General features: G+C 37.0%; 1 long non-coding RNA gene across 1 annotated transcript in view; it reads left to right on the top strand.

The window, feature by feature from the left end:
- The first annotated feature begins 10,466 nt into the window (after positions 1–10,466).
- Positions 10,467–12,613, top strand: part of LOC123569177 (uncharacterized) — a 67,261-nt gene continuing 65,114 nt past the window's right edge. Inside the window, exon 1 of the long non-coding RNA XR_010581720.1 lies at positions 10,467–10,517. This is a non-coding gene — a long non-coding RNA (uncharacterized lncRNA). The remainder of the gene's footprint in view (positions 10,518–12,613) is intronic.

Raw genomic sequence — 12,613 nt, 5'->3', positions numbered from 1 at the left:
TCAGACTTCCCAAGTAGCTGGGATTATAGGCATGTCCCACCAAGGCTGGCTAATTTTGTATTTTTAGTCGAGATGGGGTTTCTCCATGTGGGTCAGGCTGGTCTCGAACTCCCAGCCTCAGATGATCCGCCCATCTTGGCCTCCCAAAGTGCCGGGATTACAGGCATGAGCCACCGCGCCCAGCCTATCTTTCTTTTTATATTAATTGGGGGAGGAGGAATATCAAAGTAAGAAATAGGATTTTCCAGATCCAATTAGTTCTTGTTTCCCAATTTGAGAAAGAAAGTCTCTTCATTTGGGCACTGCTATTTTTATACATTAAATGCAATGGTTAAGATATTGGATCCATGATGATGGAGTGGGATGTGTGGGTTCGCTGAAGTGGGGAACTTACAAGGCTACTGAAAGGAAGGATTTGGTTTATGCTTCTCAAATAGGTGCATTCAGTATACTGCTCTTTTCTCTGTCAAAGTCCCCAATCCAAATTGAATAGGCCTCAGAATCTTTGACCGAGCAACGCTGTCTTTCCTTGGCCACATTTTTTTTTTTTTTTAAAGACAGAATTTCGCTCCTGTTGCTTAGACTGGAGTGCAATGGTGCGATCTCTGTTCACTACAACTTCCACCTCCCAAGTCCAGGTGATTCTCCCACCTCAGCCTCCCGAGTAGCTGGGATTATAAGCACCCACCACTACGCCCAGCTAATTTTTTTGTATTTTTTGTAGAGACAGAGTTTCACCATGTTGGCCAGGCTGGTCTTGAACTCCTGACCTCAAGTGATCCTCCCACAGTGCTGGGATTATAAGCATAAGCCACCGTGCCCAGCCCTTTGCCAAATTTTATTGATCGAATTATGGATATATGTTCTGAGGTTGGCAGGTGAAATTCTCAAGGCATGGTTTCTATGCATCTCAGAAATGTAGTCACAGTATTGGCAGAGCTCTAAAAGAAGATCCAAGAGCTAAGGTTGCGGAGGCTCTGGGATCTGCCCTGACTCCTAAGATTGACGATTGTTCCATCCTGTTTTCCATGCTCTGAACTACCCCATTTTCCTTCTAATAAATTAGTCTCCTTTTAATATAATAGACTAGGCAGTCAGTTTCTGTTGCTTACAAAAAAAAGAATGTTAATAAAGTATGTGCCTGTTTTTTTAAAAAAGAGCCATTATTTGGATAAACAGTGTGTGATTACTCAATATTAACTATGTCATTGATAATGGTCGTGGACACACTTATCCCAAATCTGCTTCTAGGAACCAATATGGCAAAAGAGAATGAACTTATACCAAAGCTGAAGGCAAATTACCCAAAGCTGCTGAGAGAGAATTGCTAGAATGGGATTTATGTCATAAAATAGGAACCAACCTACATTAAGTGTGAAGTATGAATTGAAAGTGGGAATGGAAGACAATGGGCAAATTTGGCAGCTAGTGAGAGGCATAGATCAGTGCCTGAAGTTTTGTGATTCTAGCTGATCTGGTAAGAAAAATGATGTTCCATGGGGTGGGCAGTATATATAAAAGGGAGAACAAATCTTTTTAAAGAAGCTTTGAAGCGTGAAACATTGTTTCTTTAGTGTAAAAGAAATGTTAGTTAACACTGTTATAATGTTTCCATGTCCTGCACAGATGTTATTAGTATGCTTAATCTAATGTCTATACCAGTGATCTTCACCTCTGATTTTTGAATAGCCCATGACATCTTCAATTATCTCAAGATACACTAAAAATTTATCAAAGATTCTTGAAACAGAATTAAATGTCATACCTGCTAATTATAAAAATAAATACAAGTAAGACATAGTTTATGTTGTTGAATTAAATTGATGGCTTTTAAATGCTGCTTGTTCATGGAGGTTTGGAACTGCTGATTTGGGAACTGCAGGATAAGGCAAATATATCAAAAGATGCAAGCAGAGAAAGCTGTGCTTGTGATGGGGAGAGATTGAGAGCTGGTGACAAAAGCTGTTGAGTGGAGAACACCTTGCCACTTATTATAGTTAAGATAGCTTGCTTTGCCTTGGGCTCTTTATTTTAATGTAGATGTCTGAGAGTGTGTGGGTGATTGAGGGAAATGGAGAGAGGTTATGTGTCTTCACAGGGCAAGATAGCAATTGAATGACTACCAAACCCATCCCCTGTGATGTTAATATATGCACTCATTGTTCCACCCTCTTTTCCAGTAATGGTAAACAACATTTGTCACTTGCAATTGACTACTTTTCACTTCCAAACTGATGGTGAGCTGGCATTTGTATTTCAAGTACCAAAGCTTAGGCTGCAGAAGCAGAAAGCCCAGAAAAGATGTATGTGGTGGGTGGAGAGAGAGGAGAGGACAAGGTTCGCATGTGCAATTCAGGGAATCGTTCATAAGTCTGGCCTCCATGACAGGAGATGGCCTAATGCCTCATTAATTCCCACAGAGATGACGATGATGTATCACCCCCTTTCAATCTGAAACTAAGTAATGCATTCAGAAAAAAAAAACTAATTTGCACACATTTAATGCGTTCATTAAGCTATTAGTCTTTCAACAAGAGATTTAATAACAAATTAACATTTCTTTTAAATAAAAAAAACATCATACCCTCAACAGCCCCCAGTTGATACAATTATTTTGTGTTTTGAGTTCAGTGGATTACAAGAGAAAACACTTGGTACTAGAGTGCGTGTGAAAAAGACCATGTTGGGTCCTTCTCATCTATTACATAATTAGTCACCATAGGGCATTGTTTTCCTAGAATAACAAGTGTTTCCATGGAACAAAAGGACTCTTGGAAGTAAATGTGAGAAAGTCAAAGACAAAAACCAAAAGTCCAAAACGGGTAATTTTGTGATTTGGATCATGATAAACTGAAAAAAAAAAAATGTTTATTTCAATCATAAGGTTTGTGAAATAAAGAAAATTGATTCTGGTGAAATATCAGTATTTACCTAACAGTCATTTAGTTCCTTTTATATGTTGAGCACCGGGCTAGATGATGTCAGAGATTAAACATAAAGACAAACAAAAAGATGTGTTCTTTGTCTCAACGAGGTTTCCTTGAATATCTGTGAAAGGACACAAAGATAGATGTGTACCCGCCCCCCACCCGCTACACCCTTGTTCTGCTCTCTAATCTTTGCACATACCAGAGATTTCGTAAGTTCTGTGAGTACCTGGTTTTCTGCACGTACCAGAGATTTTGTTTTGCACATACCAGAGATTTTGTAAGTTCTGAGGCAAGGTCACAAGACGTGTTTAAGTAAGATAAACTCTTGCTGCCATAAACCTGCTCTCCCGCCTCAAAGTTTGAACCAAAATATCAGAAATGGCAGGAACCAATCATAGTTAGCCAAATCGCCTTGTTCAAACACTAGCCAATCATATATCTGATTTGTATAATAACTCTATGCCCACTTTTCTTAGACTATATAACATTGTTCGGAGCTGAGTGGGGGAGCTCTCTCCTGCCCGTCTCGTTTCACGAGCGAGGGAGAGTTCCAGGTTCGAACCTGTAATAAAGATCCTTGCTGCTTAGCTTTGACTCTGGACTCTGGTGGTCTTCTTCGGGGAATAAACGGTCTGGGCATAACATCTGCTATGTGACATGTGCCTTGCTGAGCAAGATGAATAAATCATAGCCTGTTTTCTTGAGGAAGTTACAGATGACTGTGGAAGATGTGAGCAAAAAACCCACACACAATTTACAAAATCTTAAAATATAAGAATAGACAAAGTGCTTTGAAAACAAAGATAAAGGAAGCTCTAACTCAAATGAGAGATTTGGAGCAAGCTTTCTGTGTGGAGTGAAGTTTAAGCTGGGAATGTGGCTTAAGTTTAAGATTGGAATACATTAGACAGGAAGATATAAGTGGAAAGGACACTCTACATTTAGTGACGGCATGAGAAAATATACAAAGGAAAACTGTAATGCATAATAAAAACAAACAAATACTTGGATTTGGCTTCTGTCTCAGTCCTTTCAGGCTGCTATAACAGAATACCATAGACTGGGTGGCTTGAACAACAAGCATTTATTTCTCAAAGTTCAAGAGACTAGGAATTTCAAGATGAAGGTGCTGGCAGATTTGGTGCCTGGTGAGGGTCCTCTCTTTCATTTCCAGACAGCCATCTGCTCCTTGTGCCCTCACATAGCAGAAAGAGAGCGAGAGAGCTCTCTGGGATCTTTATTATAAGGGTGCTATTACCTTTAACGGGTTTCACCCTCATGATCTTGCAGAGGTCCCACCTCCTAACACTATCACATCGAGGGATAAGACTGTGAAATGTGGAGGGACACATTTTATCTGTAACAGCCATTCTATTGGACATTAACCACTTTCTTTTTTCCATGGATTCCAAAGCATTTTATTATGTGAGTTTGAATTTAGTTCTTTTCTATAGAAGCAGAGAAGACTTAGAGATTACACATATTGATTAGGGTCCACAAATAAATTCATATGGTATCTTCAAAATGGGCTTTACCAAGCAATATAACTAAAGTATTATGTTCCTTTTGAGAATACAATCTTTTTTCACTTTCTGTAGTTAACTATCTCAGGGTGATACAAATTCCAATATATTCTATTAAATAAATGCAGGAATTTTATAGCAGTCAAAATAGGTATAGCTCAAGGACATAGCCTCATATTCTTCTACACTTACCCTCATCAAATTTCCTATTTGTTTGTATCATCCATAGCACATTATGTACGTTATTAGTCATAGGCAATCAAGTTGCATGCATTCCCTCCCTTAAGTATGTGCCTTCAAAATAAACCTAATACAACACAGGTTGTATACACACACACACACACACACACACACACACATATACACATACATATATATGATATATGATGCATATATATATATTAGAAATGGGATCTTGCTCTATCACCCAGGCTGGAGTTAACTGATGCAATCATATTTCACTGTAGCCTGGAACTCCTAGGCCACAAGGAAACTCAAGGGATCCTCCTGCCTCAGTCTACCAAGTGGCTGGGACTACAGGTGCATGCCACCATTCCTAGCTAATTTTTTTTTTCTTTTTTTTGAGATGGAGTGTCACTCTGTTACCAGGCTGGAGTGCAGTGGCACGAGCTTGGCTCACTGCAACCTCCGCCTCCTGGGTTCAAGCAATTCTACTGCCTCAGCCTCCCAAGTAGCTGGGATTACAGGTGCCTGCCACCACCCCCAGCTAATTTTTGTATTTTTTTTTTTTTTTTAGTAGAGACAGGGTTTCACCATGTTAGCCAGGATGGTCTCAATCTCCTGATCTCATGATCCACCTGCCTCGGCCTCCCAAAGTGCTGGGATTACAGACGTGAGTCACCACTCCTGGCCTTTTTTATTTTAATTTTTGTATAGACAGGGGCTTGCCTTGTTGCCCATGCTGATCTGGAACTCCCAGTGTCAAGGGATCTTCCTGCCTTGGCCTCCCAAAGTGCTGGGATTACAGGTATGAGCCACCACGCCTACCAGTAATTATAATTAAAAGTAAACCCCAGAGTAAAATTTGTTGTATTAGCCAATCTATTAATAGAAGTATACACCGTGTTTTCCTTACCATATACATACTGCTTTGGTTTGAAGAAGATCTTTAAATTATTTCTGAGAAAAGACTCTATGCTGATTGACAACTGCACAATGTTAGTTATTAACATTATTCCACGTCTGACGGATTTCTCCCACCGTGATATACTTTGCAAGTTCCTGGGGTGAACTTTGATTTGTCACCTTGGGAACCAAAGAAAGAAGAAATAAATCTTGAAAAAGCTCAACATCCGTCTTTTTGGAAGAGTAAAGAAGCAAATGAGTAAATAACATCTACATCAATATTCGATGTCTACATGCACACCCGAACTTTGAAGAACATCTGTCTTCCTGCCACTAATGATTTTGTTCCAGATGTAATCCAAATATGTTTGCAAATGGAGAGTAGAGAGGTTAGCACAATCTACTTTGCAAGCAGTTGGTGGTTATCATAGCTCTTTTTGTTTCTTTTTAAAAATATATACATTTCAAACATGATATGGCACCCCACAATGATTATGTTTGAAATGATAGTAAAATAAATCTAAAATTGCCTTTGACTTTGCTCTGATGTTCCTCAACTTAAAAAGAGAGACAATATGATGTAATGGCAAGAATGTGGATTTTGGAGACATACAAGAATTTGAAGCCTTGCTGGTCAATAGCTTTTCGTATAATGATATGAGCAAACTCCCCATTTATGCCTCTGATTTCCTATATGACCTTGAAAAAAGCCATTCTTATTAATAACAGAAAGAATAGCAGAGTACTATTTATTACATATCAGTTATCTTAAGTGCATTACATGAAATAACAATTTTATAGTCTTCCTATCTGCCCTATAAATTTTGTGGTGTTAATATTCCAATTTTAGACATGAGAAAACCAAGACATAGTGAGGTGATGTAATCTGCACAGAGACCTGGAGCTAGAGTAGAAAATTCATGTTGTCCAAAACAAATTCAAAACCTCAACTCAAAGCAGCCACATTCTAATGTCTGTTGTTTAGCAACACGCCCTCAGATAATTGCAGAGTGCAGCAGCTACTAAATAGCAACAGTATCAGTAAGAGTAAAAACAGCTAACACTTGTTTAGCTACTTACTGCATGACTGCGATTACCCTGACAACTTACTGCTTTTAATCTTATAAAGTCTTCCCCATAACCCAATGAGGTAAATCTGCTTATAGGCAAGGAATGGGAGGCAGAACAAATAAAGTCCTAAGTCATAAAGTTATTAAAGGCTAGGGCAAAAATTTGAATTCTGGTATGACTGGGTTGACTCTGGATTCCATATGTTTACTTTTCTTTCTTCTCTTTTCTTTCTTTTTCCTCCTCTCCTTCCCTTTCTCCCTCTCTCCCTCCCTCCTTTTTTTCCTTCCTTCCTTCCTCCTTCCTTCCTTCCTTCCTTCCTTCCTTCCTTCCTTCCTTCCTTCCTTCCCTCCTTCCTTCCTTCCTTCCTTCCCTCCTTCCTTCCTTCCTTTGTTATGGCACACCTTTAATAGTTCTTGAATGAATGGGTAAATTTTCCCTTTCTTAGTCCTAATTCTTCACTGCAAAATGGTTATGATTAATAATAGCTCTCAATAATGAAATATATCACAATTTTGTGAAAGTAGACATTATTATCATTCCTATTTTATGATGACACTGAGACTGGAAAAAGGTTCAGCCATTTCATCAAATGTACTCATTTAGGAAAAGATAGAACCGAGCCTCAGAACTGGCCTTCACTGTCCAAATGCTCTGTGCCTCGCCTTCTCCATGTTTTCTCCTCTGAAGTGTGGACTCTGATGAAATGTTCTTGTGTACTGGATGTTTTGCGATTGTAGACTCATGCTTTTCCGTAGACTGCGTATTTCTTTATTTATTATAACAACTTGGAAATAAATATATCCAATTTAGTATTAGATAGAGGTAAAAGGCAGAGAGCTGAGTCACTGCAATGTTCAAAAGATTTTAAAAGCCATTTGCAGCTTGCAACATAGAAAAGTACAGGAAGAGAGACTTGACACATTGAAATTCAAATGTATCTTTCTGGCAGCAAACTATCTCTGGGTCCTGGGAAGCCTGAGTCTGGGTGAGCTGAGAAGTAATGAAGCCCTGCGTCTCATGTCATTGACTCTGGCATTTCAAGTACCACATTCATAACAGTAGATGCAAACTGCTGGGTCCCTCTCTACTCCACTAAATTGAAATGGTTCCGCAGGGGAATATGGCAACAGGGAAGAAAGAAAAATAACATTTCTTTCTCCACTGTAAAAAGAGAAGGTGCGGATGATGTTTATTCAAAAGAGCAATGTCTGGAAATGGTGCTGGGACATGGTGACATTATGCCTAGCCATGCTTCAGTAAAACGTTCAACATCTTAGTGCAGACTCATGCTATCACGAGGTTGCTTCCTTCCTTCCTTCCTTCCTTCCTTCCTTCCTTCCTTCCTTCCTTCCTTCCTTCCTTCCTTCCCTCTCTCCTCTTTCTCTTTTTCTTTCTTTTCTTTTCTTTTTTCTTTCTTTCTTTCTTCTCTGTTTCTTTTCCTTCCTTCCTTCTCTCTCTCTTTCCTTTCATTCTTTCTTCTTTCTTTCTTTTTTCTCTCTTTCTTTTCCTTCCTTCCTTCCTTTGTTCCTTCCTTCTCTCTCTCCTTCCTTCCTTCCTTCCTTCCTTCCTTCCTTCCTTCCTTCCTTTCTTTCTTTCTTTCTTTCTTTCTTTCTTTCTTTCTTTCTTTCTTTCCTTCCTTCCTTCCTTCTTTCCTTCCTTCCTTCCTTCCTTCCTTCCTTCCTTCCTTCCTCTTTCCTTCTTTCTTTTCTTTCTTTCTTCTTGTAATGAGGACATTCTGGACTAAAGATGTTTCTCATTCCACCCCAATCATTCCCGCTATGTAACAGCATGGTCTTTTGGTTTCCATTAACAGAAACCCAGAAGCAAATTAGCTTAACTTAGGTTAAAAATATTTAACGGATCCCATGTTCCAAGAACCAAGGTTAGTATTTTCTGATGATGTTGGATATAGAGGAACAAATGATATGATGAGAATTCATTATTTCCTTCCTAATCATGTGTTTTTTCTCTATTTTGCCTCTATTTTCTTAGAGTTTTGTTTTCCCTTGGTTCTAATATTGCTTTCAGTATCTTCTGGGGTTACCTCTTTTTTAAATCCTATCTAACAGAAAAAAAAAAAGGGTGAGTCTGCTTTTCTGATAGCTTAAAAAATATCCCAGAATTTAGTCTTTTGTCTCTGATTAGCTTGACATAGCAACATATCTATCCCTGAAACAATCTCATTAGCAGTATGCAGCATTTTATTTCCTTAAACTCCCCTTAGAGCTACAAATGGACTCAACTCCAACAGAATATATAGATTGAGAGTGGAGGAAAGATACCACTCTTCAAATGAAATCTGAGATTTTTGCAAAAGAAGAGTAAATGAATACTGAGTAACAAAAACAAACTATGTTCAATGCACAGGTCCTCCTATTAGACTCCAAAGACATAATAACTAATTAAATTCTAATCAACCACAGAACTGAAAGATCCATTACATCTCATGTAACACAGAGATTGCAAATTCGTGGTTCAAGGAGTGGATTTATTTTTAAAAATGTATATTTCTGAGATTTATACAGGTTGTTTCTTTATTGTAATGTGACTTGATACATTTTTTTCTGGAGATAAATAGTTGCTTTATTCTTTAACCAAAGATACATGCTTCAGTTCACCATATCTCAACTATTCTATATTGTCTCCTCAACACAGGAGACAAATTTAAGTAATCAGAATTCAATATATTTGTCCTGTTAACATTTTTGAAGAAGAAAAAAAATTGTGTTTCTATTAAAATCGTGGTGGTGGTAGAATGAGTGTTTCATGTGCATCGAGAAAATGGAAGTAGATATGTTCTTTGGGGAAGTAAAGAATAGCCTTAAAAGTTTAATAAGCCAACACTTAAGGTACATAATTTATTTACATTTTAAAAAGTAGGCTTTTGCATTGGAACCCCATGTCAGTTTTATTCATCATTTTACGGAAGGTGAGACTAAGACTAAAGATGTTAGCATCTTGACAAGATCCCATACAGAAGTAATGGAGCTGAGATTATTGGGTCCACATGTTTTTCTCTCCTCCCGCACTTCTCAGCCCCCACCACATGCACCATGAACACATCGTAGAAAATTGGGAAAATAGAGGAAAAAACATTTTATTTAAGCTGTAAAATTGATGTAAATATTTGCAGGGAAAAGAATCTCGCTTATAATTTTACCACACTAAAAGCAAAAAGTTATTTTTTTCTTTTCTGTTACTCTTAATAACTATTATTTTATATTATAATGATGGTATGTATGCAACACTGTGTCCTGTTTTGTTAAAATGTTTTATATGCATTTATTTTTGTCATGATATAGTATTCATCACTATGAAATGTGCATATAACGATCCAATAACAAATGTGCTACAATTTTGTGACCCTTCCTTTTTTATTTCTTTGCGCATTCCCCAAACTTTTCTTTCTCTTCTATTTTGAATTCCATTCCAACCACTCTTCCAATCAAATGAAAAATATTTCACAGGAATTCCCCAAAGCATTTAGACGAGCATTTAGTGGCAGGCTTAAGGAAGGGGTAAGAATCTTAATCTAGGATTCAGAAATTGGTAAATTAAGAAGGAAAATCCAAAGGGAACGTTCCAGATTGGCAGGGAAGTAGAAGGGTCTAATGGTTTTTATTAGCAATAGTTCCATAATATGTAGAGGAACCCAAAGATATTAAAGCCAGTTCTTGGGATTCTCATATATGGGAGATGCAGAAGAAATACAGAGAGCAGGCATGCCCTGATTCAGGGCTCAAATTATTTGTCCATTAGATTCCTTCTCACACTTGTTCTTTGTCTATATATTGACTCTTCTATATCTTTAAACGGGTCCAGTCACAGTGTTCTGAAGAATGCTACTGCCAGTCCAGTTGACATTTTTGTATTACCATGACATCCAAGGAAGGAGCAATATTTCCATGCAGAAAAGTCCCAGGGAAGCATGATAAGGCTTGGTTCATGTACGCATTTCCAAATAATTATGGTGGTCAGGAAAATAGACTATTCATTCATTCTTCATTTATGCATTTGTTCATTTGTTTTGCACAGACCCATGTTATGTATTCACTCTCAGGAGATAAGCCTATGCAATCCATTAGCAGATGAAAGGGAATGAGATAGAAGCATGCTAGTATCTACTAGCTAGCACAATAGCTCAAAACTGGAGTGACAAGAAGAGTTAGAATTTGAGGGCTTATGGTAAAGGCAAAATATTAGAAATGGATAAACCATTCTACCAATATTTATTGATCCCTTGAGATTTTCTAAATCCATTGTATGAATTCAAATAATATTCAAATGAACTAAATTTTATTCTAGACCAGAAGGAATTATTTGCTCTTGAAGGCAACAAGAGAAGGAAATGCAAGGTGTCACAAAATTGGATTCTGAAGGTGTCAACTAGGAGAGGCACTGATGGGGAAGAGACTGAACTGGAGACAGAAAAGCTTTATGGGGCAGATGAGCTTTTGAAGGATAAATAAGTAATTGTCAAATAGTTATGATGAGCACAGTGTGTGAGAAAGATGGGAAGGAACGTTCAAGCTGGAATAGTGAGGAAAAGCAGGGAGTAAGTTTGGATAAGTGAGTAAAACTTACATTGGGCATGAATTATTTTCATTATGATGTCCGTTCAAAAGACTTAACCCCAACGCTTTTAAATTGTTTGGAAAAACTTTATATTGAAAGTTAAAATGCATCAGAATGAGAAAACCTAAAGGTATTATATAGTTATCAAAAGTAAACTATAAATAACCAGAAAAATATGAAAAGATGCCTACCAGTACTAATTAAAGGAGAGAAAGAAAAACATTTTTATCAAAAGATTCCTAAGTCTAGTTTTAGCAACGATATGGTTAAACAAGCATCCTTATGCACTTTTGTTCTGACTATAATTTCCTTAAAAAAAAGAAATATGTCCACATGACTTTAATTAAGAATTTTAATTTTAAGAATTTACATTAAGTAAATAATTAGTAGATGGGTGAATATGTTCAATATAATATTCAAATAAGAAAAAAAGCAGCTGATATATCTAAAATCGAGGTGTCAATTTCATAAATGAATTGAAAATAATTCAATAGGCTATGACACAAAATCAGAAAATAATGTGGTTCTATATGTACTTTCTTAACAGGTGATTATAATTTATCAAATTTTAAACAAAAATTTGAAAATTTCAAAGAAATACATGCTGAACTGTGAACAGTGGTCATCTTAGAGGCTTGCAGTGTAAGAGAGTGAAATCATTTATACCTTACGTTATAAATGGTGGTGCTGTTTAAATTTTTTTGTAGCAAGAATTTATTTATTTACAGTCAACAAAACATGCACACATACTTTTAGCAAAAAGAAAGGAAATTATTAAAGAATAAGTGAGTCAGGCAGAAACTGATAACATGACTGACTTGAAAGAAGCAGTGAAAAACAGTAGAAAATGAACTGGCTGTCAAAGTCAAACTGATATGGTGGCAATTAGCTGATGAATTTGAGCAGTGGAAACATTGACTTGGACAGCTGAGATAAAATTCCACTTGAAAAAATATGTCTGGCTGATCTGTTTGGAAGATATCAGCCTGCATATCAATTCGTTCTACAGAAGAAATATCATAGAAATATTTGACTATGCAATACGGGTAGGCTGAGTATTAAGAACACTGGAGATACCCAAATTATAATTTGCAAAACATTAATTAAGCCATTAAGATTCATATTACAAAGGCACTTTATGTATGTGTGTGTATATTTACATATGTATGTGTATATGTATATATAGAAACACATATATATGTGAGTCACCCTGGAGTTTTTTTAAATAACAAGTGTTTCTAACGTAATTAAGAATCAACTAAATTTACAAAACTTTCACTTACCAAAAGCTTGCCACAATCACAGCAGCTGCATGAAGCAAAGCTTATCTGTTGTTCCCCCTTTGATGATCTTTGATGATGTTTAACAGGAATTTCCATTTGGCTGTGACCTTGTGGATCTGGTCAAAATGTACTGCTAACCCTGGTT

Source organism: Macaca fascicularis, chromosome 15, assembly GCF_037993035.2.
Source record: "Macaca fascicularis isolate 582-1 chromosome 15, T2T-MFA8v1.1".
NCBI lineage: Eukaryota > Metazoa > Chordata > Mammalia > Primates > Cercopithecidae > Macaca > Macaca fascicularis.
This window is presented reverse-complemented; position numbering and strand designations above follow the sequence as displayed.